This window comes from Terrapene carolina, unplaced genomic scaffold (assembly GCF_002925995.2).
Source record: "Terrapene carolina triunguis isolate 2854851 unplaced genomic scaffold, T_m_triunguis-2.0 Scaffold194, whole genome shotgun sequence".
In the NCBI taxonomy this organism is placed as follows: Eukaryota; Metazoa; Chordata; order Testudines; family Emydidae; genus Terrapene; species Terrapene triunguis.
The window spans coordinates 329795-339632 of record NW_020664545.1 but is presented as its reverse complement, the minus strand read 5'-3'; positions in this window follow the sequence as shown (position 1 = coordinate 339632).

Genomic DNA, 9838 nt, shown 5'->3' with positions numbered 1-9838 from the left:
TTGTTAAACCTCCTAACCTGTTGTAAATGGTCTTGATACTTAATGCTTCATATTTCACAGTGCTACACAAACACTAAGTTACTATATTACTTTTCTCTTTAGTGAGTATATTAAAACGTATTGTATAGGAAGGCTTTTTTTCTACTTAATACTTTTTTATTGCATTTTTCAGATTCTTGTATAAATGAAAATTAGCTCAGAGATTTTTCTCCTGTTGCACAACATCACGGGGTGGCATCTGATGTTGTCACACAGTAGAAACTCTAAAGCATCTATAAATGGGGGTGAATATTCTGTTCCCTTTGATCAAATGAGTGTGTGCAGAACACAATTTTAAAACCTCAAAATCAAGAAGGTAAATAGCATTGCTATCATTCTAATGACAAGTTTTAGTAACTGACCTCAAATCCAGTTATTCCTGCAAAGTTAGGCTGCTAATAATCCCTGACATTTATGTCTTCATCCCCATGGATCTGGGTGTTGTACACAACAATTCTATTACCGATCAATGGAATGCTGCCATCGTTCCGATAAAAACATAGCAGCTACAGTAGGAGGAAATGAAGAATGAGCAATTAGTGTAATCGCCACTGGTCATTTTTAGACAACATTAGCATAGGAAACCTGTCTAGACAGTGTTGTCCAGTGGATGGAACACCAGATTGGGAGTCAAGACACCTGGTTTCTATTCACACATCCATTGACTTGCTGTGGGACCTTGGACAAGTCACTTCCTCTGCCTCAGTTTCCCCATCTGTAAACATGGATGATGCTATTTACTTATCTCTGTAAAATTGTGCTGAGATCTAGGGATGGGAAAGTGCCATAAAAATGCTAGGTATTAGTACTGGGGCCAGGGATGGCATGGTATTTAGCAGTAGTAGTTTTTACCAGGTAAAATCATGATTTTTATCACCCCGGAAAAACTAGTTAGTCCCAGTTTAAGGCATTTTCTATTTTAAAAACTGCTTCATTAATTCACACCATATTACACTTAGTTTTAGTTACTTATTCAAATTGTGGATATATAACAGTATATAGATTAATTTAGGATTGTACAAATATTAAGTACAACTGCAGTGGACATAATACTAATATATTTAATAATACTGACTATTGGAATGTCTGTATATGTTTTGGTTTGGTATTTTCTCGAGGAAGTTATACATGTCATGACTTGTTCAGTTTTCAATATTGTATAAACAAAATTCAAAAACATTTGATTATATGAAAACATGAGTAATGCAGAGTTATAGGCTTCAAGCATTAAGCAATCGGAAGCATGCAGAACTGCAGATGACCAGTCCAGGTCCATTCGGCCATGCAACGTTCTGTAGCAGAAAACCAACTTTGAGTTAGTGGATAGACCAAACCTATTCCTCAGTTTTGAACGGATGTATCCAAGTTTGAAGACTTGTTCTATGCTTGGACACTGATGGAATTTTTCCCCCCAGTTTCCTAGTTAAAACCAGATTTAAGCCAGTATTTACCCAGTACCCTGTCCTAAACTAGTTTTTCCAGGGAAATCACCAATCCTGATAGGGGCCAACAAGGAATTTATTATTTAGAGTGTATGTGTGGAAATAAACTGGGGTTCTACTCCTGAAAAGCCAATATGTTCTGAAGTGTAACTGTAAGCCTCCTTTTAGTACAGTCCTCTTCAAAGCACTCAGACTAAAATTTTTTGCTTGTTGGAGGAAGAGACTTGCAACACTAAATATTGAATGTTAATAATACTTACATCTCTTCATCCAATATCTTTATCCACAAACAATTATATTAACCAGTTACAAATACATTCTGGCTTCTGTTGCATTCACATTTTTTCTGTTAAAAGTAATAGATGGCTTTATTCATGTCTCTGCAAGTCAAAGATTCTGTTTGTGCCATGGGAGGCAAAATGGTTTCAGTGCAATTTTGGAGCTCAGGTACTCCAGACTTAAACCAGCACTAGAATAAAGGAACCTGCCCTATTAGATTCCCTCTCTAAAAGTTCTTAAACAAAAGTTGAGACCAGCAGATTTTGCCACCAAGTTAAAGTCCTTATTGCTGATTGGCCTTAACATAGTAATTTCTCTTACTAGAGTTCAGTAGAATGAGAGCCTCTTAATTGGCAACTTTGTGACTGTGATGTGCCAACTAGGCCCAGTTGTCTGAGGCTCATAAGAAAACATACAGGTGTATAGTTACTTTATTGCTTTAATCCTATTCTAAAACAAAAAAATTAAAACTAGAAGATGCATTTTAAATGACAGTGCTTAGCTTTGCCTGGACAGACTAGGCTTGTCGTTCTCATGGCTTAGTCATGGAAAAACATCTCTGGCATCTGTCCCAATTAAGCACGTTTGCTCGTTGTTTGTGGGAACATGATTTCTGCTGTACTTAAATGACTGAAATTATATGTTTCTGTTACAATTGTTTCCCGTCTGTTGGGTGGGTAGGGGGAGAATGGTCAACTTAAGTGCATGCACTGTGTTAGTGCTTCCTGACATAGAATCATAGGACTGGAAGGGACCTTGAGAGGTCTTCTAGTTCAGTGGTTCTCAATCGGCTACGCAGAGGTCTTCCAGGGTGTATGTCAACTCATCTAGATATTTGCCTAGTTTTACAACAGGCTACATAAAAAGCACTAGTGAAGTCAGCACAAACTAAAATTTCATACAGTGAAATGTAAGTATATTAATATTCCAATCAATTTGTGTAGAGGAAGAGGGGCCATTATCTGAAGATGTGAGAGATGCTAGGCAGGGATACCAGGGGATAATCTATGTAAAAGAGAGAGAAAACATTAAAAACGTGTAGTGAGTCAGTTGTCACTTGGGGAGGAGTGGATTTAAAAGAACCCAGGGAGTTTGGGCTGGTGTAATAAAACAAATAACCCCCCTAAAATGTATAGTGAAGGTTTAAGTTAAAATGATTTGGAATGATCAAGTTATGCATGTAGCAGGCAGCCTGTGTAACCAGATCTTGTTAATTTTATCCACTCTTCCTGCTTCTTATTGTTTTACATTTGCATCTAATCTATAATTAAATTGTAAACTCTGAGGGAGGGATTGTTTGTACAGCACCTAACACAATCCTGATTGTGGCCTTTGGGTGTTACCGTAATTTAATAATATTCAATAGATTTTTGTGTGTGGAATAACTGCCATATTAAAGACCATCCTTAAATTAAAGATTCAGTTGGACTCTTACTTTATAAAAGTAGAATACTTTTAAAGCAACAAAAAGCCATTGAGAAACTGAGCTGCTTGAGGTTTTGTCCCACAGGGTTGAGTAACAGTCATATTCTAGTTTAAAGCTAGAATGGAAAGAGATGTTGCTTAATTTGGAAGAGATCCTAGGAAACCAACACTAAATTCAGAAGTGTGATTAATGAGGTTAATTGCCGGAGACTGATATTATGGAATAAATAGATAGGATTTGCATTCTGTCATAGTCCATGGATTGGTATTGAATGGGTTGTTGAAAGTGGCTCAACACAAATGTTCTCCTCTTCCAATAAACTTTTGTATGCATGATCCACATGGCTATCAAACTTCAAAGCGCAGGATGAGGACAAGCAGTGCAAGTTCTTTAGCTTTGCGGAAGAGGAGCTGGCTATGTAAATGGGAGGAGTTTTGGCAGGGAGGGAAAGTGGCAGTCATAGACTGAGGCAAATAGGCAATAAAACCACTTGTAAGTTCTTGAGGCAGCTGAATTATGCAACTGTATACTCTTGCAGTTGCTACAGAGACCCAGATTGCTAAACTCCTCCCTTGCCAGTTCATTTTATTTTACTTTGTCTTATCTAGTATGTAGACACTAATAGAGCATTCTGAACAGCAGACTTATCTGGGCTGCTGTTTTTCAAACTAGAACAGTTTCTCATGGCATGTCAATGTATATGGCTGAAGTTAGCAAAACCTTTTCATCTAACAATCTGAGCAAGTTTTTAACTATGGGAGACTAATATGAACTCTTAGGCCAGCAGTGCATGGTGGTAGCTGTGGTGTTTTGGTGTCTCTAGTAATAGCCCTGTGTTCAGGGGTTTAACAACTGTTTACATTTTATTAAGCCTTGGAATTTAGTTCCTGTTAAGACTGAGAATTAAATACTTCTTCCTAAACTGGGATTTCTGATTTCTACATTTTTAATTTAGTTTTTACAACTAATAGAAACATGATTCACTTTAATGTAAATTTTGGCAAATGGGGAGACTTCAGAGTGAATTAATTGTGCATGTGGAATTTTGAAACAAATCTGAGTTCTCATAAGTGAAAGTTAGTACTCCACGTGCTCATTAGACATTACTTACAATGTTTATTTTCTGGGGAAATCTTATTGTATAAAATTTTGATATGCTATAAGGTTTATGCTTTGATATGTTAAAGTCTGATATAGTCCTTTGAAACCAATGTTCTAATTGTGAAAAGTCATGCAGTGTTAATGTGCCATTGCCATCAAAGGATGGACTTCCTGCTGTAGAGATGATACTTCTAGGCAGGCTGCACATTCCGTACTATAGCTTAGAATTAGGTGAATATTGTTTTATTAAAGGTTCCATAAGATGGTGGTTGTCCTCAGTGAACTGTTGTTCCACAAGGTGTGGAAAGAAATTTTCTCATGGTTCTTAACAAAAACAAAATCTGTTGGACCTGGCCAAGGGTGCTTTCAGAAGAGACACGCTTTCAAGTAGGTCAAAGCAGAAGAAACACATCCTGCTGCCTTTAGTATATGGAAGGCATGCATAGAGCTGGTGGCAATGGTGCCTCATATCCAAGAGTGCTTTTTTACATATTTTGATGGGTTCTAGGAGATTTTTGTAATAGGGTTTCTTTTATTCTCTCAGAACACTGGAGGTGAGAGTGTATGTGGAATCCCCGAAGTAGCCTGTGTTTATTTCTTTGGAATTTTTTTCTTTGGGTTTTTTTTCTAATTAAAAAGAGTTGCTACTGGATATTCCCTAAGTGCTCTTTTATGCCAGCTTCATGTACACACCTGCATTATCAGACTCCTTGTATTAACTTTTTAACAGGTGTAGGGCCACTCTCTCCATCAGTTTGACAGTCACTTAAAACTTGTAATGTTTGGGGATTACCAGTAATTGTAAAAACAGTCACTCAGATTGTTGGTCTGGAGGGCACATTGAGCATAATTACTCAATATGACTCATTTCAGATAAAACTTATTAGGAAGGAAGGTACCCAGTTTTCCAAAGCCTAAAGATGCTTTGTGTATTTTGATGTCTAGAAATTCCCCAGAATTATTCTGTCAACAGGGACCTGGAATTGTGGATTTGGAATAGCTAGTGCACTAATCTTATTTTAGAAGAACCTTGACAAACCTGGTGCTGAAATAGTAGAGCAGGTGCCAATGCACCAAGTAGCCTTAAGGCTGCCTAAAAAATTGTGTGGGTGCTGAACTGCTGTATCTCGGGCACCATGGCACTGAGAGCAATCCAGGTGCCAGAGCATCAAGAAACAGCAGCCCATTGAAGTGAAACACAGACACCAAAACTGTAGCTGGGACAGGCACTGGAACACTGAGGAAAATTGGGTGCCAAAGTGTCTGAAGCTGCAGACTCAAAATTTTGCAGTTAGACCGGACCTGATTGGAAAGTAGGGCTAGATATGTACGAGATATCTGCTGAGGCATTGCTGGGACCTAACAAAGAGCTGGAGCAGTGATTAATGATGCTTAAGCTATGTCTACACGACAGAGTTAAGTCAACAATCATAAACCACTCTAATTATATTGCTTGTGCGTGTTTCCACAACGCTCCTTGTGTCGGCGGAGCATGTTCACAGTTGGTGCTCTAGCACTGACAGAGAGAGCAGTGCACCATGGGTAGTTATCCCACTGTGCAACTTGCCACCTTCTACTGCTTGGAGTTCTGGAAATGGATTGCAGTGCATCATGGGGGCAGGCTCACTGTCCCATGATGCAGTTTTCGCTGTTCCATCATTCTATCGGCTTCCAGCTACATTTTGTTCCATTTTTCAGCAGCCTCTGTAAACTGTTCGCCCGCCATCTCTGCCTGAAAGCATGCATCCTTCACTACTCTCCAGTTTTGTGATGAGCGTTATGAACATACTGCAGGATCAGCCGTGTTTTTTCATGAGCTGTGAATCTGATAATGAGTCCGTGATACCTGTCCTGCTGTGTGCTGTGGAAAGAAACAATTCAGGACTGATGTTGGCATTGACAGAACAGCTGCACATGGTGGACTGTCAGTACTGGGCTCGGGAAACAAGCACCGAGTGGTGGGATCTCATCGTGATGCATGTATGTATGACAGGCAGTGGCAGCAGAACATTTGGATGCGCAAAGCCACCTTCCTGGAACTGTGTGCAGAGCAAGGACACCAAATGAGAGCTGCCATCATGGTGGAAAAGCAAGTGGCGATTGCTGTATGGCAGCTTGCAACTCCAGACTGCTACTGAAATCCATTTGGAATTGGGAGTCCACAGTCGGGGTTGCGGTGATGCAAGTGTGCAGGACTATTAATTGCCTCCCGCTATGAAGGACTGTGACTCTGGGCAATGTGCAGGAAATAGTGAATGGCTTTGTTGCAATGGGATTCCCTAACTGTAACAGGGCAATGGCACGCATATCCCATCTTATGACAGAGTACATCAACAGAAAGGGCTACTCCTTCGAGTGCTCGCTTATGTCCATTCCACATTAGGGGTGTGTGTGCTCGCCACATGCACTGGTGCTGGAAGTTTTTTCCCCCAGCAGTATCAGTAGGGGACTGACTCTGGCACCTTCTGGAGTGGCGCCCGCATGGCGCGGTATAAGGGGCGCTGCCGGCTCGCCCCACCCTCAGTTCCTTCTTGCTGTCAGTGACGGTGCTGGAATATCTGCTGCTTCGGCTAGCATTGATTCCTTCTCTGTTCTTGCAAACTTTGAAATCCTGTAAAATAGTTATACATAGTTAGTAGTTTTCTTAGTTACCCTTAGTAGTAGTTCTCAAATTCTCCATTAGTTCTGAATGGGACCCATTGGGGTGTCAGGGCGTGCCCTGGTTCCCAGGCTTTAAGCCCTGCGATCGCTGCAAATGGCCTGTGCCCCTCAGCGATCCACATACCAGCTGTTTAGGCGAAGGGCACATAAGTGACAAGTGCCATTTCTGTAAGTCCTTCAAACCTAGAATGAAGAAGGAGCATGATATCCATCTAAGAGCGCTCCTAATGGAGTCAGCACTCACTCTGGAAGTGGATAGGATGAAGGGTCACCCGCAGAGGAAGGGTCAATTGCAGAGGATTTCCAATTGGATTACCTCATGCATAAGGTCCTGTTATGACCTGGCAGGGGTTCCGCTGCTGCCGATTGTCAGAGCGCAGGCATCTTCGGTGGTCTTCCTGGCACACATCCCTATCCAGGACATCTGTAGAGCTGCAATGTAGTCTTCTGTTCACATGTTTACCACTCATTATTCCATCACTCAACAGGCCAGAGACGACGTTGGGTTCGGCAGAGCTGTGTTGCAATCTACACATCCGTGAACTCCTACCCAAGTCCAGGGGTGCTGCTTTGGAGTCACCTAATATGGAATGGACGTGAACAAGCACTCAAAGAAGAAAAGACAGTTACCTTTTCCATAACTGGTGTTCTTTGAGATGTGTTGCTCATGTCCATTCCACAACCCGCCCTCCTTTCCCCACTGTCGGAGTTTCTGGCAAGAAGGAACTGAGGCTGGGGGGAGCCAGCGGCGCCCCTTATACCATGCCATGTGGGCGCCATTCCAGAGGGGGCCAGAGCTGGTCCCCCTACGGATACTGCTGGGGGAAAAACTTCTGGCACCAGTGCATGTGGGGAACACACACACCTAATATGGAATGGACATGAGCAACATATTTCGAAGAACAGTTACGGAAAAGGTAACGCTCTTTTCTCTATGGTACTCCAGGCACTGGTGAATCTCTGGGGTCGTTTCACGGATATCAACGTGGGGTGGTCAGGGAAGGTACATGACGCATGCATCTTCAGGAACACGGACCTGTATAGAAAGCTGCAAGCGGGTACTTTCTTTCCAGACCAGAAGATTCCAATAGGGGGTGTGGAAATGCCCATAGTGATCCTTGGAGACTCAGCATACCCCTTAATCCTGTGGCTCATGAAGCCTTATGCCAGAAATCTTCACAGCAGTAAGGAGTGCTCACGTACCAGCCAGGACTTGCCTATCCTTCCTTGGCCACATGGCTTAGTGTACATAGGTGACCGCCTTTGCTCGACTCCACCTTTACTGCCTCCAGATGTGCTCCAGATGGTTTACTTGCCAAAATGTCACATCATGGACCTCATGCTGATAGGTGGACAGTACCCTGGTGAGGACTTTCAGTGGTGGACAGACCCACATCATGTATGCAGAGAGGTTCCCTTCCTTCATCGTCTTCAGACAAGATGATAATCATCGATGCATCCCTCGTAGGCTGGGGAGTGCACATGGATGAGTACGTGGACGATTACATGTCACAGGGAACATGGTGGTCTTGAGAATCCAGGATGCACATCAAAACCCTGGAACTCTGAGCTGTAATGAAACCATGTCAATCCTTTCTCTCATTCATCCGGTCTCATCATGTTGTCTGACATGAGAGAACACCACTGCCATTTTCTTCTTCAACAAATGGGGGCACGAGATCGACTGGTTTATGCGCAAAAGCAGTCAATCTCTGGAATTAGTGCACCACTCACCAGATCCTCCTGTCTGCAGCCTACCTTCCAGGGACACAGAATGTGCTCACTGATTCACTCAGCAGACATTTTGTGACTGACCAGAAATGGGCACTCCACAATTCAGTAGTTCAAGATATCTTCACCTGACCACACACCTCTTTGCCTCCCATATAAACCTCAAATGCACTACACACCGCTCCGGGGAGGTCTCTGTCACCACTCTCAGGGTCCGACCAAATCAACTATGCCTTTCCTCCTCTACTGCTCCTCCTTGAGTACTCCACAAGATCCGATGAGAGAGAGTGATGGTCATGGCCCAGACAAATCTGGTTTCCCAGTCTCCTTCATATGTTAACCCGTCCACCAAATCTTATCCTTACCTTCTCCAACCTGCTGACATAGTTCAACAATGAGATTAGACATCCCAATCCACAGGTGCTCTACCTCAGAGCATGGTATTTGGATGGGCATTAGCTTTAGAATGGGCCTGTCTTGCACAGCTGAAAAATATCCTCTCCAGCAGCAGGAAAGAATCCACTAAACACTGTTACCAGGCTAAGTGGAAATGCTTCACTTCCTGGGCCCAACAAAAGGGAGTTTTAATGGAATCAGTGGGGATCCCCCTTCTTCCGGACTACCTTCTATCCTTGAAGGTGGTGGGTTTTGCCATTTCAAAGTCCACGAGTATTCCATTTCCTGCCCTCCTTCCCCTTTGCTATGGATCTGTCTGATTTGCAGTGGAGAAGGAACTGGAGATGTGGTCATCTGTCCTGTCCTTTGTCACCTTGAGCGGAAGCATGAGGTGAGCTAAGGCACATGCTCGGACCAACAGACACTACTTTCAAATTCTCCAACTCCGGGAGCATGGTGTGCATGCATAAACCCTCAATGGAACACAGAATAGGGACCACACATCTCAAAGAATCACCAGTTACATGTAAGTAACCTCTTGGTTTGTTTGTTACCCTGTATGAGTTCCAATGTGGGGTGGTAGGTGACATTTAGGAATGTGCGGTCAGAGGGGTTTTTATTTCTGTATTGAAGCAGATTCTCTCCAGGCATTTGGGTGGCCTATTCCATGATGTGATCTTCTTCTCTGGTGGAGTGTCCTTGTTTGGCGAAGGCGGTTTTAAGTGTGTTTAAGGTGTGTATCCCAGACTTTCTCCTCAGAGCA